Source organism: Pelophylax lessonae (genome assembly GCF_965119305.1).
Source record: "Pelophylax lessonae genome assembly, chromosome: 2".
Classification (NCBI taxonomy): domain Eukaryota; kingdom Metazoa; phylum Chordata; class Amphibia; order Anura; family Ranidae; genus Pelophylax; species Pelophylax lessonae.
The window spans coordinates 394703638-394723648 of NC_138769.1; the positions used below are offsets into that span (position 1 = coordinate 394703638).

At 48.0% G+C, this 20011-nt stretch overlaps 1 protein-coding gene across 1 annotated transcript in view; it reads left to right on the forward strand.

The window, feature by feature from the left end:
• Positions 1-20011, forward strand: part of GLOD4 (glyoxalase domain containing 4) — an 82693-nt gene that overhangs the window by 12304 nt on the left and 50378 nt on the right. The window lies entirely within an intron of this gene.

Sequence of the window (20011 nt, forward strand, 5' to 3'; positions counted from 1 at the left end):
AGAACTATGAGAGACCTGTGTGCAGGCTATGCCCTGTATACCTCCTCTAGGGTGCTGTACATGTCCTGACAGAGCTTGTTCTCCTTATGAGGGGGAGAACTATGAGAGACCTGTGTGCAGGCTGTGCCCTGTATACCTCCTCTAGGGTGCTGTACATGTCCTGACAGAGCTTGTTCTCCTTATGAGGGGGAGAACTATGAGAGACCTGTGTGCAGGCTGTGCCCTGTATACCTCCTCTAGGGTGCTGTACATGTCCTGACAGAGCTTGTTCTCCTTATGAGGGGGAGAACTATGAGAGACCTGTGTGCAGGCTGTGCCCTGTATACCTCCTCTAGGGTGCTGTACATGTCCTGACAGAGCTTGTTCTCCTTATGAGGGGAGAAACTATGAGAGACCTGTGTGCAGGCTGTGCCCTGTATACCTCCTCTAGGGTGCTGTACATGTCCTGACAGAGCTTGTTCTCCTTATGAGGGGGAGAACTATGAGAGACCTGTGTGCAGGCTGTGCCCTGTATACCTCCTCTAGGGTGCTGTACATGTCCTGACAGAGCTTGTTCTCCTTATGAGGGGGAGAACTATGAGAGACCTGTGTGCAGGCTGTGCCCTGTATACCTCCTCTAGGGTGCTGTACATGTCCTGACAGAGCTTGTTCTCCTTATGAGGGGGAGAACTATGAGAGACCTGTGTGCAGGCTGTGCCCTGTATACCTCCTCTAGGGTGCTGTACATGTCCTGACAGAGCTTGTTCTCCTTATGAGGGGGAGAACTATGAGAGACCTGTGTGCAGGCTGTGCCCTGTATACCTCCTCTAGGGTGCTGTACATGTCCTGACAGAGCTTGTTCTCCTTATGAGGGGAGAACTATGAGAGACCTGTGTGCAGGCTGTGCCCTGTATACCTCCTCTAGGGTGCTGTACATGTCCTGACAGAGCTTGTTCTCCTTATGAGGGGGAGAACTATGAGAGACCGGTGTGCAGGCTGTGCCCTGTATACCTCCTCTAGGGTGCTGTACATGTCCTGACAGAGCTTGTTCTCCTTATGAGGGGGAGAACTATGAGAGACCTGTGTGCAGGCTGTGCCCTGTATACCTCCTCTAGGGTGCTGTACATGTCCTGACAGAGCTTGTTCTCCTTATGAGGGGGAGAACTATGAGAGACCTGTGTGCAGGCTGTGCCCTGTATACCTCCTCTAGGGTGCTGTACATGTCCTGACAGAGCTTGTTTCTCCTTATGAGGGGGAGAACTATGAGAGACCTGTGTGCAGGCTGTGCCCTGTATACCTCCTCTAGGGTGCTGTACATGTCCTGACAGAGCTTGTTTCTCCTTATGAGGGGGAGAACTATGAGAGACCTGTGTGCAGGCTGTGCCCTGTATACCTCCTCTAGGGTGCTGTACATGTCCTGACAGAGCTTGTTCTCCTTATGAGGGGGAGAACTATGAGAGACCTGTGTGCAGGCTGTGCCCTGTATACCTTCCTCTAGGGTGCTGTACATGTCCTGACAGAGCTTGTTCTCCTTATGAGGGGGAGAACTATGAGAGACCTGTGTGCAGGCTGTGCCCTGTATACCTCCTCTAGGGTGCTGTACATGTCCTGACAGAGCTTGTTTCTCCTTATGAGGGGGAGAACTATGAGAGACCTGTGTGCAGGCTGTGCCCTGTATACCTTCCTCTAGGGTGCTGTACATGTCCTGACAGAGCTTGTTCTCCTTATGAGGGGGAGAACTATGAGAGACCTGTGTGCAGGCTGTGCCCTGTATACCTCCTCTAGGGTGCTGTACATGTCCTGACAGAGCTTGTTCTCCTTATGAGGGAGAACTATGAGAGACCTGTGTGCAGGCTATGCCCTGTATACCTCCTCTAGGGTGCTGTACATGTCCTGACAGAGCTTGTTCTCCTTATGAGGGGGAGAACTATGAGAGACCTGTGTGCAGGCTGTGCCCTGTATACCTCCTCTAGGGTGCTGTACATGTCCTGACAGAGCTTGTTTCTCCTTATGAGGGGAGAACTATGAGAGACCTGTGTGCAGGCTGTGCCCTGTATACCTCCTCTAGGGTGCTGTACATGTCCTGACAGAGCTTGTTCTCCTTATGAGGGGGAGAACTATGAGAGACCTGTGTGCAGGCTGTGCCCGTGTATACCTCCTCTAGGGTGCTGTACATGTCCTGACAGAGCTTGTTTCTCCTTATGAGGGGGAGAACTATGAGAGACCGGTGTGCAGGCTGTGCCCTGTATACCTCCTCTAGGGTGCTGTACATGTCCTGACAGAGCTTGTTCTCCTTATGAGGGACCTGTGTGCAGGCTGTGCCCTGTATACCTCCTCTAGGGTGCTGTACATGTCCTGACAGAGCTTGTTCTCCTTATGAGGGGGAGAACTATGAGAGACCTGTGTGCAGGCTGTGCCCTGTATACCTCCTCTAGGGTGCTGTACATGTCCTGACAGAGCTTGTTTCTCCTTATGAGGGGGAGAACTATGAGAGACCGGTGTGCAGGCTGTGCCCTGTATACCTTCCTCTAGGGTGCTGTACATGTCCTGACAGAGCTTGTTCTCCTTATGAGGGACCTGTGTGCAGGCTGTGCCCTGTATACCTCCTCTAGGGTGCTGTACATGTCCTGACAGAGCTTGTTCTCCTTATGAGGGGGAGAACTATGAGAGACCTGTGTGCAGGCTGTGCCCTGTATACCTCCTCTAGGGTGCTGTACATGTCCTGACAGAGCTTGTTCTCCTTATGAGGGGGAGAACTATGAGAGACCTGTGTGCAGGCTATGCCCTGTATACCTCCTCTAGGGTGCTGTACATGTCCTGACAGAGCTTGTTCTCCTTATGAGGGGGAGAACTATGAGAGACCTGTGTGCAGGCTGTGCCCTGTATACCTCCTCTAGGGTGCTGTACATGTCCTGACAGAGCTTGTTTCTCCTTATGAGGGGAGAACTATGAGAGACCTGTGTGCAGGCTGTGCCCTGTATACCTCCTCTAGGGTGCTGTACATGTCCTGACAGAGCTTGTTCTCCTTATGAGGTGGAGAACTATGAGAGACCTGTGTGCAGGCTGTGCCGTGTATACCTCCTCTAGGGTGCTGTACATGTCCTGACAGAGCTTGTTTCTCCTTATGAGGGGGAGAACTATGAGAGACCGGTGTTCAGGCTGTGCCCTGTATACCTCCTCTAGGGTGCTGTACATGTCCTGACAGAGCTTGTTCTCTTTATGAGGGGAGAACTATGAGAGACCTGTGTGCAGGCTGTGCCCTGTATACCTCCTCTAGGGTGCCTGTACATGTCCTGACAGAGCTTGTTCTCCTTATGAGGGGAGAACTATGAGAGACCTGTGTGCAGGCTATGCCCTGTATACCTCCTCTAGGGTGCTGTACATGTCCTGACAGAGCTTGTTCTCCTTATGAGGGGGAGAACTATGAGAGACCGGTGTGCAGGCTGTGCCCTGTATACCTCCTCTAGGGTGCTGTACATGTCCTGACAGAGCTTGTTCTCCTTATGAGGGGGAGAACTATGAGAGACCTGTGTGCAGGCTGTGCCCTGTATACCTCCTCTAGGGTGCTGTACATGTCCTGACAGAGCTTGTTTCTCCTTATGAGGGGAGAACTATGAGAGACCTGTGTGCAGGCTGTGCCCTGTATACCTCCTCTAGGGTGCTGTACATGTCCTGACAGAGCTTGTTCTCCTTATGAGGGGGAGAACTATGAGAGACCGGTGTGCAGGCTGTGCCCTGTATACCTCCTCTAGGGTGCTGTACATGTCCTGACAGAGCTTGTTCTCCTTATGAGGGAGAGAACTATGAGAGACCTGTGTGCAGGCTGTGCCCTGTATACCTCCTCTAGGGTGCTGTACATGTCCTGACAGAGCTTGTTCTCCTTATGAGGGGAGAACTATGAGAGACCTGTGTGCAGGCTGTGCCCTGTATACCTCCTCTAGGGTGCTGTACATGTCCTGACAGAGCTTGTTCTCCTTATGAGGGGGAGAACTATGAGAGACCTGTGTGCAGGCTGTGCCCTGTATACCTCCTCTAGGGTGCTGTACATGTCCTGACAGAGCTTGTTCTCCTTATGAGGGGGAGAACTATGAGAGACCTGTGTGCAGGCTATGCCCTGTATACCTCCTCTAGGGTGCTGTACATGTCCTGACAGAGCTTGTTCTCCTTATGAGGGGAGAACTATGAGAGACCTGTGTGCAGGCTGTGCCCTGTATACCTCCTCTAGGGTGCTGTACATGTCCTGACAGAGCTTGTTCTCCTTATGAGGGGGAGAACTATGAGAGACCTGTGTGCAGGCTATGCCCTGTATACCTCCTCTAGGGTGCTGTACATGTCCTGACAGAGCTTGTTCTCCTTATGAGGGGGAGAACTATGAGAGACCTGTGTGCAGGCTGTGCCCTGTATACCTCCTCTAGGGTGCTGTACATGTCCTGACAGAGCTTGTTCTCCTTATGAGGGGGAGAACTATGAGAGACCTGTGTGCAGGCTGTGCCCTGTATACCTCCTCTAGGGTGCTGTACATGTCCTGACAGAGCTTGTTCTCCTTATGAGGGGGAGAACTATGAGAGACCTGTGTGCAGGCTGTGCCCTGTATACCTCCTCTAGGGTGCTGTACATGTCCTGACAGAGCTTGTTCTCCTTATGAGGGGGAGAACTATGAGAGACCTGTGTGCAGGCTGTGCCCTGTATACCTCCTCTAGGGTGCTGTACATGTCCTGACAGAGCTTGTTCTCCTTATGAGGGGGAGAACTATGAGAGACCTGTGTGCAGGCTGTGCCCTGTATACCTCCTCTAGGGTGCTGTACATGTCCTGACAGAGCTTGTTCTCCTTATGAGGGGGAGAACTATGAGAGACCTGTGTGCAGGCTATGCCCTGTATACCTCCTCTAGGGTGCTGTACATGTCCTGACAGAGCTTGTTCTCCTTATGAGGGGGAGAACTATGAGAGACCTGTGTGCAGGCTGTGCCCTGTATACCTCCTCTAGGGTGCTGTACATGTCCTGACAGAGCTTGTTCTCCTTATGAGGGGGAGAACTATGAGAGACCTGTGTGCAGGCTGTGCCCTGTATACCTCCTCTAGGGTGCTGTACATGTCCTGACAGAGCTTGTTCTCCTTATGAGGGGGAGAACTATGAGAGACCTGTGTGCAGGCTGTGCCCTGTATACCTCCTCTAGGGTGCTGTACATGTCCTGACAGAGCTTGTTCTCCTTATGAGGGGGAGAACTATGAGAGACCTGTGTGCAGGCTGTGCCCTGTATACCTTCCTCTAGGGTGCTGTACATGTCCTGACAGAGCTTGTTCTCCTTATGAGGGGGAGAACTATGAGAGACCTGTGTGCAGGCTGTGCCCTGTATACCTCCTCTAGGGTGCTGTACATGTCCTGACAGAGGCTTGTTCTCCTTATGAGGGGGAGAACTATGAGAGACCTGTGTGCAGGCTGTGCCCTGTATACCTCCTCTAGGGTGCTGTACATGTCCTGACAGAGCTTGTTCTCCTTATGAGGGGGAGAACTATGAGAGACCTGTGTGCAGGCTGTGCCCTGTATACTTCCTCTAGGGTGCTGTACATGTCCTGACAGAGCTTGTTCTCCTTATGAGGGGGAGAACTATGAGAGACCTGTGTGCAGGCTGTGCCCTGTATACCTCCTCTAGGGTGCTGTACATGTCCTGACAGGGCTTGTTCTCCTTATGAGGGGGAGAACTATGAGAGACCTGTGTGCAGGCTGTGCCCTGTATACCTCCTCTAGGGTGCTGTACATGTCCTGACAGAGCTTGTTCTCCTTATGAGGGGGAGAACTATGAGAGACCTGTGTGCAGGCTGTGCCCTGTATACTTCCTCTAGGGTGCTGTACATGTCCTGACAGAGCTTGTTCTCCTTATGAGGGGGAGAACTATGAGAGACCTGTGTGCAGGCTGTGCCCTGTATACCTCCTCTAGGGTGCTGTACATGTCCTGACAGGGCTTGTTCTCCTTATGAGGGGGAGAACTATGAGAGACCTGTGTGCAGGCTGTGCCCTGTATACCTCCTCTAGGGTGCTGTACATGTCCTGACAGAGCTTGTTTCTCCTTATGAGGGGAGAACTATGAGAGACCTGTGTGCAGGCTGTGCCCTGTATACCTCCTCTAGGGTGCTGTACATGTCCTGACAGAGCTTGTTTCTCCTTATGAGGGGGAGAACTATGAGAGACCTGTGTGCAGGCTGTGCCCTGTATACCTCCTCTAGGGTGCTGTACATGTCCTGACAGAGCTTGTTCTCCTTATGAGGGGGAGAACTATGAGAGACCTGTGTGCAGGCTGTGCCCTGTATACCTCCTCTAGGGTGCTGTACATGTCCTGACAGAGCTTGTTCTCCTTATGAGGGGGAGAACTATGAGAGACCTGTGTGCAGGCTGTGCCCTGTATACCTCCTCTAGGGTGCTGTACATGTCCTGACAGAGCTTGTTCTCCTTATGAGGGGAGAGAACTATGATAGACCTGTGTGCAGGCTGTGCCCTGTATACCTCCTCTAGGGTGCTGTACATGTCCTGACAGAGCTTGTTCTCCTTATGAGGGGAGAACTATGAGAGACCTGTGTGCAGGCTGTGCCCTGTATACCTCCTCTAGGGTGCTGTACATGTCCTGACAGAGCTTGTTCTCCTTATGAGGGGGAGAACTATGAGAGACCTGTGTGCAGGTTGTGCCCTGTATACCTCCTCTAGGGTGCTGTACATGTCCTGACAGAGCTTGTTCTCCTTATGAGGGGGAGAACTATGAGAGACCTGTGTGCAGGCTGTGCCCTGTATACCTCCTCTAGGGTGCTGTACATGTCCTGACAGAGCTTGTTCTCCTTATGAGGGAGAGAACTATGAGAGACCTGTGTGCAGGCTGTGCCCTGTATACTTCCTCTAGGGTGCTGTACATGTCCTGACAGAGCTTGTTCTCCTTATGAGGGGGAGAACTATGAGAGACCTGTGTGCAGGCTGTGCCCTGTATACTTCCTCTAGGGTGCTGTACATGTCCTGACAGAGCTTGTTTCTCCTTATGAGGGGAGAACTATGAGAGACCTGTGTGCAGGCTGTGCCCTGTATACCTCCTCTAGGGTGCTGTACATGTCCTGACAGAGCTTGTTCTCCTTATGAGGTGACAACTATGAGAGACCGGTGTGCAGGCTGTGCCCTGTATACCTCCTCTAGGGTGCTGTACATGTCCTGACAGAGCTTGTTCTCCTTATGAGGGAGAGAACTATGAGAGACCTGTGTGCAGGCTGTGCCCTGTATACCTCCTCTAGGGTGCTGTACATGTCCTGACAGAGCTTGTTCTCCTTATGAGGGGAGAACTATGAGAGACCTGTGTGCAGGCTGTGCCCTGTATACCTCCTCTAGGGTGCTGTACATGTCCTGACAGAGCTTGTTCTCCTTATGAGGGGGAGAACTATGAGAGACCTGTGTGCAGGCTGTGCCCTGTATACCTCCTCTAGGGTGCTGTACATGTCCTGACAGAGCTTGTTCTCCTTATGAGGGGGAGAACTATGAGAGACCTGTGTGCAGGCTATGCCCTGTATACCTCCTCTAGGGTGCTGTACATGTCCTGACAGAGCTTGTTCTCCTTATGAGGGGAGAACTATGAGAGACCTGTGTGCAGGCTATGCCCTGTATACCTCCTCTAGGGTGCTGTACATGTCCTGACAGAGCTTGTTCTCCTTATGAGGGGAGAACTATGAGAGACCTGTGTGCAGGCTATGCCCTGTATACCTCCTCTAGGGTGCTGTACATGTCCTGACAGAGCTTGTTCTCCTTATGAGGGGGAGAACTATGAGAGACCTGTGTGCAGGCTGTGCCCTGTATACCTCCTCTAGGGTGCTGTACATGTCCTGACAGAGCTTGTTCTCCTTATGAGGGGGAGAACTATGAGAGACCTGTGTGCAGGCTGTGCCCTGTATAACTCCTCTAGGGTGCTGTACATGTCCTGACAGAGCTTGTTCTCCTTATGAGGTGACAACTATGAGAGACCGGTGTGCAGGCTGTGCCCTGTATACCTCCTCTAGGGTGCTGTACATGTCCTGACAGAGCTTGTTCTCCTTATGAGGGAGAGAACTATGAGAGACCTGTGTGCAGGCTGTGCCCTGTATACCTCCTCTAGGGTGCTGTACATGTCCTGACAGAGCTTGTTCTCCTTATGAGGGGAGAACTATGAGAGACCTGTGTGCAGGCTGTGCCCTGTATACCTCCTCTAGGGTGCTGTACATGTCCTGACAGATCTTGTTCTCCTTATGAGGGGGAGAACTATGAGAGACCTGTGTGCAGGCTATGCCCTGTATACCTCCTCTAGGGTGCTGTACATGTCCTGACAGAGCTTGTTCTCCTTATGAGGGGGAGAACTATGAGAGACCTGTGTGCAGGCTGTGCCCTGTATACCTCCTCTAGGGTGCTGTACATGTCCTGACAGAGCTTGTTCTCCTTATGAGGGGAGAACTATGAGAGACCTGTGTGCAGGCTATGCCCTGTATACCTCCTCTAGGGTGCTGTACATGTCCTGACAGAGCTTGTTCTCCTTATGAGGGGGAGAACTATGAGAGACCGGTGTGCAGGCTGTGCCCTGTATACCTCCTCTAGGGTGCTGTACATGTCCTGACAGAGCTTGTTCTCCTTATGAGGGGGAGAACTATGAGAGACCGGTGTGCAGGCTGTGCCCTGTATACTTCCTCTAGGGTGCTGTACATGTCCTGACAGAGCTTGTTCTCCTTATGAGGGGGAGAACTATGAGAGACCTGTGTGCAGGCTGTGCCCTGTATACCTCCTCTAGGGTGCTGTACATGTCCTGACAGGGCTTGTTCTCCTTATGAGGGGGAGAACTATGAGAGACCTGTGTGCAGGCTGTGCCCTGTATACCTCCTCTAGGGTGCTGTACATGTCCTGACAGAGCTTGTTTCTCCTTATGAGGGGAGAACTATGAGAGACCTGTGTGCAGGCTGTGCCCTGTATACCTCCTCTAGGGTGCTGTACATGTCCTGACAGAGCTTGTTTCTCCTTATGAGGGGAGAACTATGAGAGACCTGTGTGCAGGCTGTGCCCTGTATACCTCCTCTAGGGTGCTGTACATGTCCTGACAGAGCTTGTTCTCCTTATGAGGGGGAGAACTATGAGAGACCTGTGTGCAGGCTGTGCCCTGTATACTTCCTCTAGGGTGCTGTACATGTCCTGACAGAGCTTGTTCTCCTTATGAGGGGGAGAACTATGAGAGACCTGTGTGCAGGCTGTGCCCTGTATACCTCCTCTAGGGTGCTGTACATGTCCTGACAGGGCTTGTTCTCCTTATGAGGGGGAGAACTATGAGAGACCTGTGTGCAGGCTGTGCCCTGTATACCTCCTCTAGGGTGCTGTACATGTCCTGACAGAGCTTGTTTCTCCTTATGAGGGGAGAACTATGAGAGACCTGTGTGCAGGCTGTGCCCTGTATACCTCCTCTAGGGTGCTGTACATGTCCTGACAGAGCTTGTTTCTCCTTATGAGGGGAGAACTATGAGAGACCTGTGTGCAGGCTGTGCCCTGTATACCTCCTCTAGGGTGCTGTACATGTCCTGACAGAGCTTGTTCTCCTTATGAGGGGGAGAACTATGAGAGACCTGTGTGCAGGCTGTGCCCTGTATACCTCCTCTAGGGTGCTGTACATGTCCTGACAGAGCTTGTTCTCCTTATGAGGGGGAGAACTATGAGAGACCTGTGTGCAGGCTGTGCCCTGTATACCTCCTCTAGGGTGCTGTACATGTCCTGACAGAGCTTGTTCTCCTTATGAGGTGACAACTATGAGAGACCGGTGTGCAGGCTGTGCCCTGTATACCTCCTCTAGGGTGCTGTACATGTCCTGACAGAGCTTGTTCTCCTTATGAGGGAGAGAACTATGAGAGACCTGTGTGCAGGCTGTGCCCTGTATACCTCCTCTAGGGTGCTGTACATGTCCTGACAGAGCTTGTTCTCCTTATGAGGGGAGAACTATGAGAGACCTGTGTGCAGGCTGTGCCCTGTATACCTCCTCTAGGGTGCTGTACATGTCCTGACAGAGCTTGTTCTCCTTATGAGGGGGAGAACTATGAGAGACCTGTGTGCAGGTTGTGCCCTGTATACCTCCTCTAGGGTGCTGTACATGTCCTGACAGAGCTTGTTCTCCTTATGAGGGGGAGAACTATGAGAGACCTGTGTGCAGGCTGTGCCCTGTATACCTCCTCTAGGGTGCTGTACATGTCCTGACAGAGCTTGTTCTCCTTATGTGGGAGAGAACTATGAGAGACCTGTGTGCAGGCTGTGCCCTGTATACCTCCTCTAGGGTGCTGTACATGTCCTGACAGAGCTTGTTCTCCTTATGAGGGGAGAACTATGAGAGACCTGTGTGCAGGCTGTGCCCTGTATACCTCCTCTAGGGTGCTGTACATGTCCTGACAGAGCTTGTTCTCCTTATGAGGGGGAGAACTATGAGAGACCTGTGTGCAGGCTGTGCCCTGTATACCTCCTCTAGGGTGCTGTACATGTCCTGACAGAGCTTGTTCTCCTTATGAGGGAGAGAACTATGAGAGACCTGTGTGCAGGCTGTGCCCTGTATACCTCCTCTAGGGTGCTGTACATGTCCTGACAGAGCTTGTTCTCCTTATGAGGGGGAGAACTATGAGAGACCTGTGTGCAGGCTGTGCCCTGTATACCTCCTCTAGGGTGCTGTACATGTCCTGACAGAGCTTGTTCTCCTTATGAGGGAGAGAACTATGAGAGACCTGGAAGGGAATCGGGCACTGCCTGTGTGTGAAAGATGAATAAACCCTGGAGTATTCAGTGAGGGGCTTCTAATATATTTCAGGCCTTGTGCCAAATCTATGTCATTGTCCGTACCAATGCGTCCAACAAATTCAAGTATTTCTTATAGGTGGCGCCTATACTGTTGTGACAAATACGGCTGTATCGGTTATAGGGAAAGTGTAGGTGAATAAGACCTGTTTCACGCTTGAGGAAACTGTCTCTCACATTAAAGCAGAACTTTACCCATAACAACTTGCTTCTTGCTGGAGGCTGCCATTTTGCTGAAGCCCAGAGCCCCCAAACAGCAGTAAATCATAAAGTGGAACTCAGCCCATTAATTTAATGGTTTAAAGAAAACCGGTACAATCCTGGTAAAACTGCACAATTATTCGTTAAATAATTGCGATCTCGGTTCAGTGTTTTACATAACTTTACCTGCAAAATGGGTCAGGTTGAAGTGATCTAGGAGGACTTTGCTTTCTGACTAAAGTTTTACTTTAAGGCTTGGGTCACACTGGTGCAAACCCAGACATTGCATGTGATTTGCACTGCATTGCTGTGCAGATCACATGCGATGTCTGTGCAATGCAAATTCAGCCATACAGTTTGTACCAAAATGGTACAGAGCCCTTTTTTTTTTTTTTGGTCCTCACTGGAATTTGATTGCATGGGTGTTCACACCCATGTGATCCAATTCCTGTACCATTTCACAGTTTGCACTGCAATCTCTGAACCAATCTGGGGGAGTCATTAACTTCTTTGTTGACACCCGCATTGGTTCGCAGATGTTAGTTTGAACCTTCTGCGATTCAGGTGCGATATGGGATCCCGCACAGGATTCGCAGAGTTTCCCGCATCACACCAGCGTAAATCCAGCCTAAATTGTAAAACAAATGGCAGGGCAAAGGACATCTATTTGTAGAGTTGCAGTTTATAAATGACACTGCAGAAATAACGTGACCTTACACTTGCGACGAACCGCCTGGCACCCTGCCTGGGTGCTTTCTCCAAGGTATAGCTTCCTCCACTCTGGAACTAATTATTATAACTGCAAATTGTACCCAAGAACTAGACATGGATCCAAAGCAAAACCACTCCAAAGGTCCCCCAGACACACACCTCCCAAAGAATAGAGCCCCTTCAAAGTCAAGGCCCAAAGTCAGTAGGCAAGAGGCTACCCTGCAGTCTCTCCAAAAGCCCCTGCCCTGGTTGGGTCTGTCACATACACATTTTACTTTCTTTTGATCCAAGTCGGCTGATCCAAAAAAAAATGACCACATACCACCAACCACGCTTTTGAGGTGGCTGGTAGAATCCGCACGCTGCATTATGATGTTCTGACGGTGAGGACTACTCCACTGGTAGAATACAGAGCCGAATGGCTGCATGCACTGTTTTGCATTGATGGTGGATACCCCTGCATGGACAACTGTTTGTGTTACTAGACATTTTCTTTTTCTTATTAATAAAAGTGGGCCAACTAGCCCTAAAATGGCATAACTGGCGTAGATTCTGATCACTGGTAAGCTCTACACTGAGCTAAACACCCCCAAACTTCACTATATAAACTGCTCAAAAAAATAAAGGAACATTTTAAAAACGCATCAGATCTCAATGGGGAAGAATATCTACAGCCGTGGCCAAAAGTTTTGAAAATTACACAAATATTCTGTGCTTTTAGATCTTTTTGTCAGAGGTTACTATAGTAAACTGAAGTATATTTACAATCATTTCATAAGTGTCAAAGGCTTTTATTGACAATTACATAAGGTTTATGCAGTCAATACTTGCAGTGTTGACTATTCTTTTTCAAGACCTCTGCAGTTCTCCCTGGCATGCTGTCAATCAACTGCCGGACCACATCCTGACTGATGGCAGCCCATTCTTGCATAATCAATGCTTGGAGTTTGTCAGAATTTGTGGGGTTCTTTTTGTTCACACACCTCTGCAGGATTGACCACAAGTTCCCAATGGGATTAAAGCGGTAGTATCCCGCTTTTTTTGACTTTTACCTACAGGTAAGCTGGGAGCTTGCCGGAAAATCACTCCTGCACGCATGCGCATGGGAGTGACGTCATCGCGGCTCCGGCCAATCACAGCGCCGGAGCCGCCGAACCCGGAAGAGACTCCGAGGGATAATGGCAGCACCCGCAGTGATGTCGGGGGGCTTTGTTCTAAGGTAAGTAATACATAATGAGCTAGTATGCAATGCATACTAGCTCATTATGCCGTTGTCTTGCAGGTGTTTTTTTTTTTTTTTGTTTTGTGTTTTTGGGTTTACAACATCTTTAAGGTCTGAGGAGTTTTCTGGTCCTGGACCCAAAAATTCAATGTTTGGCTCCCCAAGCCACTTTATCACTTTTGCCTTATGACAAGGTGCTCCATCATGCTGGAAAAGACATTGTTCATCACCAATCAGTTCTTGGATGGTTGGGAGAAGTTGCTCTCGGAGGATGTTTTTGTACCATTCTCTATTCATGGCTGTGTTCTTAGGCAAAGTTGTGAGTGAGACCACTCCATTGGATGAGAAGCAACCCCACACATGAATGGTATCAGGATGCTTTACTGTTGGCATGTGACAGGACTGATGGTAGCGCTCACCTTTTCTTCTCTGGACAAAGGTTTTTTTTTTTCTCCGGATGCCCCAAACAATTAGAAAGGTGATTAGTCAGAGAAAATGACTTTACCCTAGTTCTCAGCAGACAATCCCTGTACCTTTTGCAGAATATCATCTGTCCCTGATGTTTTTCCTGGAGAGAAGTGGCTTTTTTGCTGCCCTTCATAAAACCAGGCCATCCTCCAAAAGTCTTTGCCTCACTGTGCATGCAAACGCACTCACACCTGCCTGCTGTAGGAGACGGTCCTGGTGCTTGCTGGACTTTTTGGGCACCCTGAAGCCTTCTTCACAAATGCAGTGGAAATGTTTTTTTATGGGATTAAGGTTATTTCATCTGATCCCTCTTCATAACATTCTGGAGTATATGTAAAGTGCCATCATAAATACTGAGGAAGCAGACTTTGTGAAAATTAATATTTTTTGTCATTCTCAAAACTTTTGTCCATGGCTGTATACTGATATAGACTGTGTAATGTGTTAGGATAGAAAGAATGCCACATCGTTTGATGGAAATTAAAATGATCAACCTACAGAGGGCAGAACTCAAAGACCATGAAACAAACAAAAGTAACATTCCCAGTTCAATGTGCCAGCCAGTTTGCTTACCAACCAGATTAACCTGTCTAACAGTTTGCGTCAAAACAGGGGTTTAGTTAGCACACATTTGCAAACGCATGTGAAAGCTGCAGGGCCACTCCACGGCTCCCTGTATTACCTGCAGTCCTACTCTAATGAATTTATAAGAGTCTTCACAGTGGAAGCACATGCAAGCGAATGGATAGATGGGGGCAGGTGAGCCTGGAGGTGGCCCATCCCTCCTGAAAGGTAATTGGGGGCATAATGGAAGCCCAGCTGATAGTATTACAGCAAAGGCATCCAGTATGTCCACTCACCAGTACACATTAACAACAAAGAAAATGGCCACTGCCCCCACCTTTACTGGCCTTTACTGACCTATTACTCGAAGACCCCCCGAAAATAAAATTGAAAAAATTATGCAGCAGGCTCGTCCAATTTGCTGAAATTTTATTGCAGCAACTCAAAATGGTACTCAGTAATTTGAATGGCCCCCATGTGCTTGTATACATGCCTGACAACGTCGGGGCATGTTCCTAATGAGACGACGGATGGTGCTCTTAGGTATTTCCTCCCAGATTTGGACCAGGGCATCACTGAGCTCCTGAACAGCCTGAGGTGCAACCTGGCGACGTTGGATGGACCGAAACATAATGTCCCAGAGGTGTTCTAGTGCAGCGGTCCCCAACCTTTTTTGCACCGGGACACTTTTTTTTCATGGGCAATTAGTCGGGGCAATGGCTGGTGTTGGCACTTCAATCATCACAGCAACATGGTTGATATGGTGTCAAGATAATTGAAGCAAATTATTTCTATTATTACATTGTAATGTATCAAAATGAAATAGTTTGACTCACCATAATGCCAAATCAGTGGGACCCCTGATTGTCACCTGCCCCCATCGCCTGCCTTCAGATGCAGCTTGTCACTTGCCACGTCACCTGCCACCAAATGCGGCCTGCCACCAGATGGGAATTGCCACTTGCCATGTCACCTGCCACAAGATGTGGATTGTCACTTGCCACGTGGCCAGCCACCAGATGCGGATTGTCACTTGCCACATGGCCTGCCACCAGATGCAGATTGTTTCTTGCCACATCACCCGCAACCAGATGCGGATTGTCACTCGCCAGTGGCTGTGTCCCAGAGTGAGGGCAGGCAGTCAGAGATGATGTAATCTCTCTGCTGCCTGTGGCTGCACAGTGAGGGCGGAACTACAGTGATGCAGGGCGGGTGGTGAGACATGTATTCCCTCTGTTTGCTGGCCTGCCTGCACACCCGCTCGCTCACCTGCCAGCCCTCTCACTGGTCTGCCCACCCGCGCACCAGTCGCACTCGTGGCTCAGTTGCAGATAGGCCATAGCCTGGTGGTTGGGGACCCCTGTTCTATTGGATTTAGGTCAGGCAAGCGTGGGGGCCATTCAATAAAATAAATTCACTCATCCACCAGGAACTGGCTGCATACTCTTGCCACGTGAGGCTGGGCATTGACACGCACTAGGAGGAACCCAGGACTTGCTGCACCAGCGTAGGTTCTGACAATGGGTTCAAGGCTTTCGTCCCGATACCTAATAGCAGTCAGGGTGCCATTGTCTAGCCTATAGAGGTCTGTGCGTCCATCCATGGATATTCCTCCCCAGACCATCGCTGACCCACCACCAAACCAGTCACGCTGAACGATGTTACAGGCAGCATACCGTTCTCCATGGCTTCCCCAGACCCTTTCACATCTGTCACATGTGCTCAGGGTGAACATGCTCTCATCTGTGAAAAGCACAGGGCACCAGTGGCGGAACTGCAAATTCTGGTGTTGAATGGCAAATGCCAATTGAGCTCCATGGTGCCAGGCTGTGAGCACAGGGCCCACTAGAGAATGTCGGGCCCTCAGGCCACCCTCATGAAGTCTGTTTCTGATTTTCTGGTCAGAGACATTTACACCAGGGGCCTGTTTGAGGTAATTTTGTAGGGCTCTGGCAGTGCTCATCCTGTTCCTCCTTGCAAAACGGGGCAGATGCTGGTCCTGCTGATGGGTTAAGGCCCTTCTACGGCCCTCTCCAGCTCTCCTAGAGTACCTGCCTGACTCCTGGAATCTCCTCCATGCTCTTGAGACTGTGCTGGGAGACACAGCAAACCTTTTGGCAATGGCATGTAATGGTGTCCCATCCTGGAGGAATTGGACTGCCTGTGCAACCTCCATAGGGTCCAGGTATCGCCTCATGCTACCAGTAGTGACACTGACCCTAGCCAAATGCAAAACTAGTGAAAAACGGTAAGAAAAGATGAGTAGGGGAAAAAAATGTCAGTGGCCTCCACCTGTAAAACCATTCCTGTTTTGGAGGTTGTCCCATCTAATGCACCTGTTGTTAATTTCATTAACACCAAAGCAGGTGAAACTTAACAACCCCCTCTGCTACTTATCTGACTAGATCAATATCCCAGGAGTTTAATTGACTTGATGCTATACTCTGATTAAAAAGTGTGTGTGTGTGTGTATGTATATAATATTAGTTCTGTCAGACTTGTAATATACACCTTACCAACAGTGAATCTGTCCCAAGTGCCGCCAATTGTCGCACTACCACGAGATAGATTTCTAGTAAGTATTTACAAGACTCTTTATGAATTCCAGGCTATATATGCATGATAGGATTTGCAGTTTCACAGGCTGTCAAGGCTGATCTACAATGACTTTTCATATTGGAGACTGTAGTGTTGTGTAATAAAGACGCTGGCCTAATTCCAGTGTGCCAACCACACCCAGACTCGGTCAGAAGGCTGATAAAAACCCAGTACTGAGCTAATGCTCTATTCTTTGTTTGTCATTGAACTTGTGATGCACACATTTGGGTGGTGTGATTTCCTCGACTACTGCATGTGTAATTTGGTAGATTCAATAAAAATATAAATAATCCACACTTTTTTTTTTTTTTTGTGACTTAAAGCAGATCTATAGACAAGATTTTAAATGTATTTGGGTTATTATATACTGTACACTGTTTGTTTGTGTGTGTGTGTGTGTATAATATATGTAGTGCCTTGCGAAAGTATTTGGCCCCCTTGAACTTTGCGACCTTTTGCCACATTTCAGGCTTCAAACATAAAGATAAAAAAAACTGTAATTTTTTGTGAAGAATCAACAACAAGTGGGACACAATCATGAAGTGGAACCAAATTTTTGGGATATTTCAAACTTTTTTAACAAATAAAAAACGGAAAAATTGGGCGTGCAAAATTATTCAGCCTCCTTAAGTTAATACTTTGTAGCGCCACCTTTTGCTGCGATTACAGCTGTAAGTTGCTTGGGGTATGTCTCTATCAGTTTTGCACATCGAGAGACTGAAATTTTTTCCCATTCCTCCTTGCAAAACAGCTCGAGCTCAGTGAGGTTGGATGGAGAGCGTTTGTGAACAGCAGTTTTCAGTTCTTTCCACAGAATCTCGATTGGATTCAGGTCTGGACTTTGACTTGGCCATTCTAACACCTGGATATGTTTATTTATGAACCATTCCATTGTAGATTTTGCTTTATGTTTTGGATCATTGTCTTGTTGGAAGACAAATCTCCGTCCCAGTCTCAGGTCTTTTGTAGACTCCATTAGGTTTTCTTCCAGAATGGTCCTGTATTTGGCTCCATCCATCTTCCCATCAATTTTAACCATCTTCCCTGTCCCTGCTGAAGAAAAGCAGGCCCAAACCATGATGCTGCCCCCACCATGTTTGACAGTGGGGATGGTGTGTTCAGGGTGATAAGCTGTGTTGCTTTTACGCCAAACATAAAGTTTTGCATTGTTGCCAAAAAGTTTGATTTTGGTTTCATCTGACCAGAGCACCTTCTTCCACATGTTTGGTGTGTCTCCCAGGTGGCTTGTGGCAAACTTTAAACAACACTTTTTATGGATATCTTTAAGAAATGGCTTTCTTCTTGCCACTCTTCCATAAAGGCCAGATTTGTGCAGTATAGGACTGATTGTTTTCCTATGGACAGAGTCTCCCACCTCAGCTGTAGATCTCTGCAGTTCATCCAGAGTGATCATGGGCCTCTTGGCTGCATCTCTGATCAGTCTTCTCCTTGTATGAGCTGAAAGTTTAGAGGGATGGCCAGGTCTTCATAGATTTGCAGTGGTCTGATACTCCTTCCATTTCAATATTATCGCTTGCACAATGCTCCTTGGGATGTTTAAAGCTTGGGAAATCTTTTTGTATCCAAATCCGGCTTTAAACTTCTCCACAACAGTATCTCGGACCTGCCTGGTGTGTTCCTTGTTCTTCATGATGCTCTCTGCGCTTTAAACGGACCTCTGAGACTATCACAGTGCAGGTGCATTTATACGGAGACTTGATTACACACAGGTGGATTCTATTTATCATCATTAGTCATTTTAGGTCAACATTGGATCATTCAGAGATCCTCACTGAACTTCTGGAGAGAGTTTGCTGCACTGAAAGTAAAGGGGCTGAATAATTTTGCACGCCCAATTTTTCAGTTTTTTATTTGTTAACAAAGTTTGAAATATCAATAAATTTCGTTCCACTTCATGATTGTGTCCCACTTGTTGTTGATTCTTCACAAAAAATTACAGTTTTATATATTTATGTTTGAAGCCTGAAATGTGGCAAAAGGTCGCAAAGTTCAAGGGGGCCGAATACTTTCTCAAGGCACTGTGTGTGTGTATGTGTGTATATATATATATATATATATATATATATATATATATATATATATATATATATATATATATATATATATATATATATATATATATATAATATGCATCTCCTTCTCCCCTTCTCTCATCCTCTCCTTCTCTCTCTCTCATAATATTACAGTATACTATCTTCTATTTTTTTTTTGATGAGTCCCCGAGGGGGAAATCCCCCCCCCATCTCCTACTCCGTCGCTTCCTGTCCTGTTTTATAACTGTAAAATGTTGGATTTCTCCTCACTCTCTGTCCAAGGGACAGCGGTCACCAGAATGAACCGAGATTGTGACTTTCCCAAGTAGGGACGCAGTAAAATACTGACAGGTGTTCCGTCCCTTCCCTACGCTATTTAACTAGAGCAGTTGTGGACAGAGATACACTTTTAGAGGTATTTTTGCGTTGATGGTTTTTTACCCAGGAGTCACTCCTTTTCCCAATTGAATCCAGTTAGAATATGTAAACCCTGGGTGAAAATATTAAGTGCTTGTTCACCCCAGTCTGCTGAGCTGTGTTTTTCTACACACCTCCGCACGTGTGTTGTGAACAGGGCATATAGAAAACCGTTATTCCCTGTGTCACCCGCCAGCTCACTGGACTAATATAAGGGATCATCATCTCGCTGACTTAGATCCTACTTTAGCTCTCCATGTCCTGTAAGTTGCCTAAACAACTTCTCCTCCAGTTGCCAGTGCCTGAAAACTTGTTAGCTTGGTAAACCTGTACGACACCCATGTACATGACTTCTCATTCTTTAGTGTAATATGAGTTATTCTATGTACTTTGACACACTACATTATGTTGGGACTGTATAAATCTGTATATATTAGTTGGTTTCAGTATTGTCTCAGCTTGTCTTGGCTTCAGATTGCAAAGGTGAGAATCTCTTTAAATGGGTTATAGACCACAATAAAATCCTACAGTATCAGAGGTTCTTCTAACCCTTTCCTATTCTATCCAAAATAAGAAAAGATATGTTGGCTAGAGATCCACTTCACATTATAAAATGGCTTGTGTAGGAATTATACATAGTATATCACTTTTTTATTTTACCAAACATGTTTTTTTTTCTTAACCTAGAACTTGACAATAGCTGTGAACCTCAAGCAACAATTGTTCTTGGACAGCAATATTCTCATCATAATTGCCATACGACAACATTTGTGGCATCTGTGAACACAATTAGTGGTGCAAAAATGAAATATGTCCTTTCCCCGCTTATTGTTTGAAATATAAAGCTGTGATGTGTTCTGTAAAAACTGTGGGAGAGGAAACAGGTGGGGTTACTTATTAGGCTGCTTATGACTTAGACTTTTAAGTATTCTTTGTAACTTGTGATTCTGTTAAAATGTAAAATACTAAAATTGTATCAATTGTTCTTT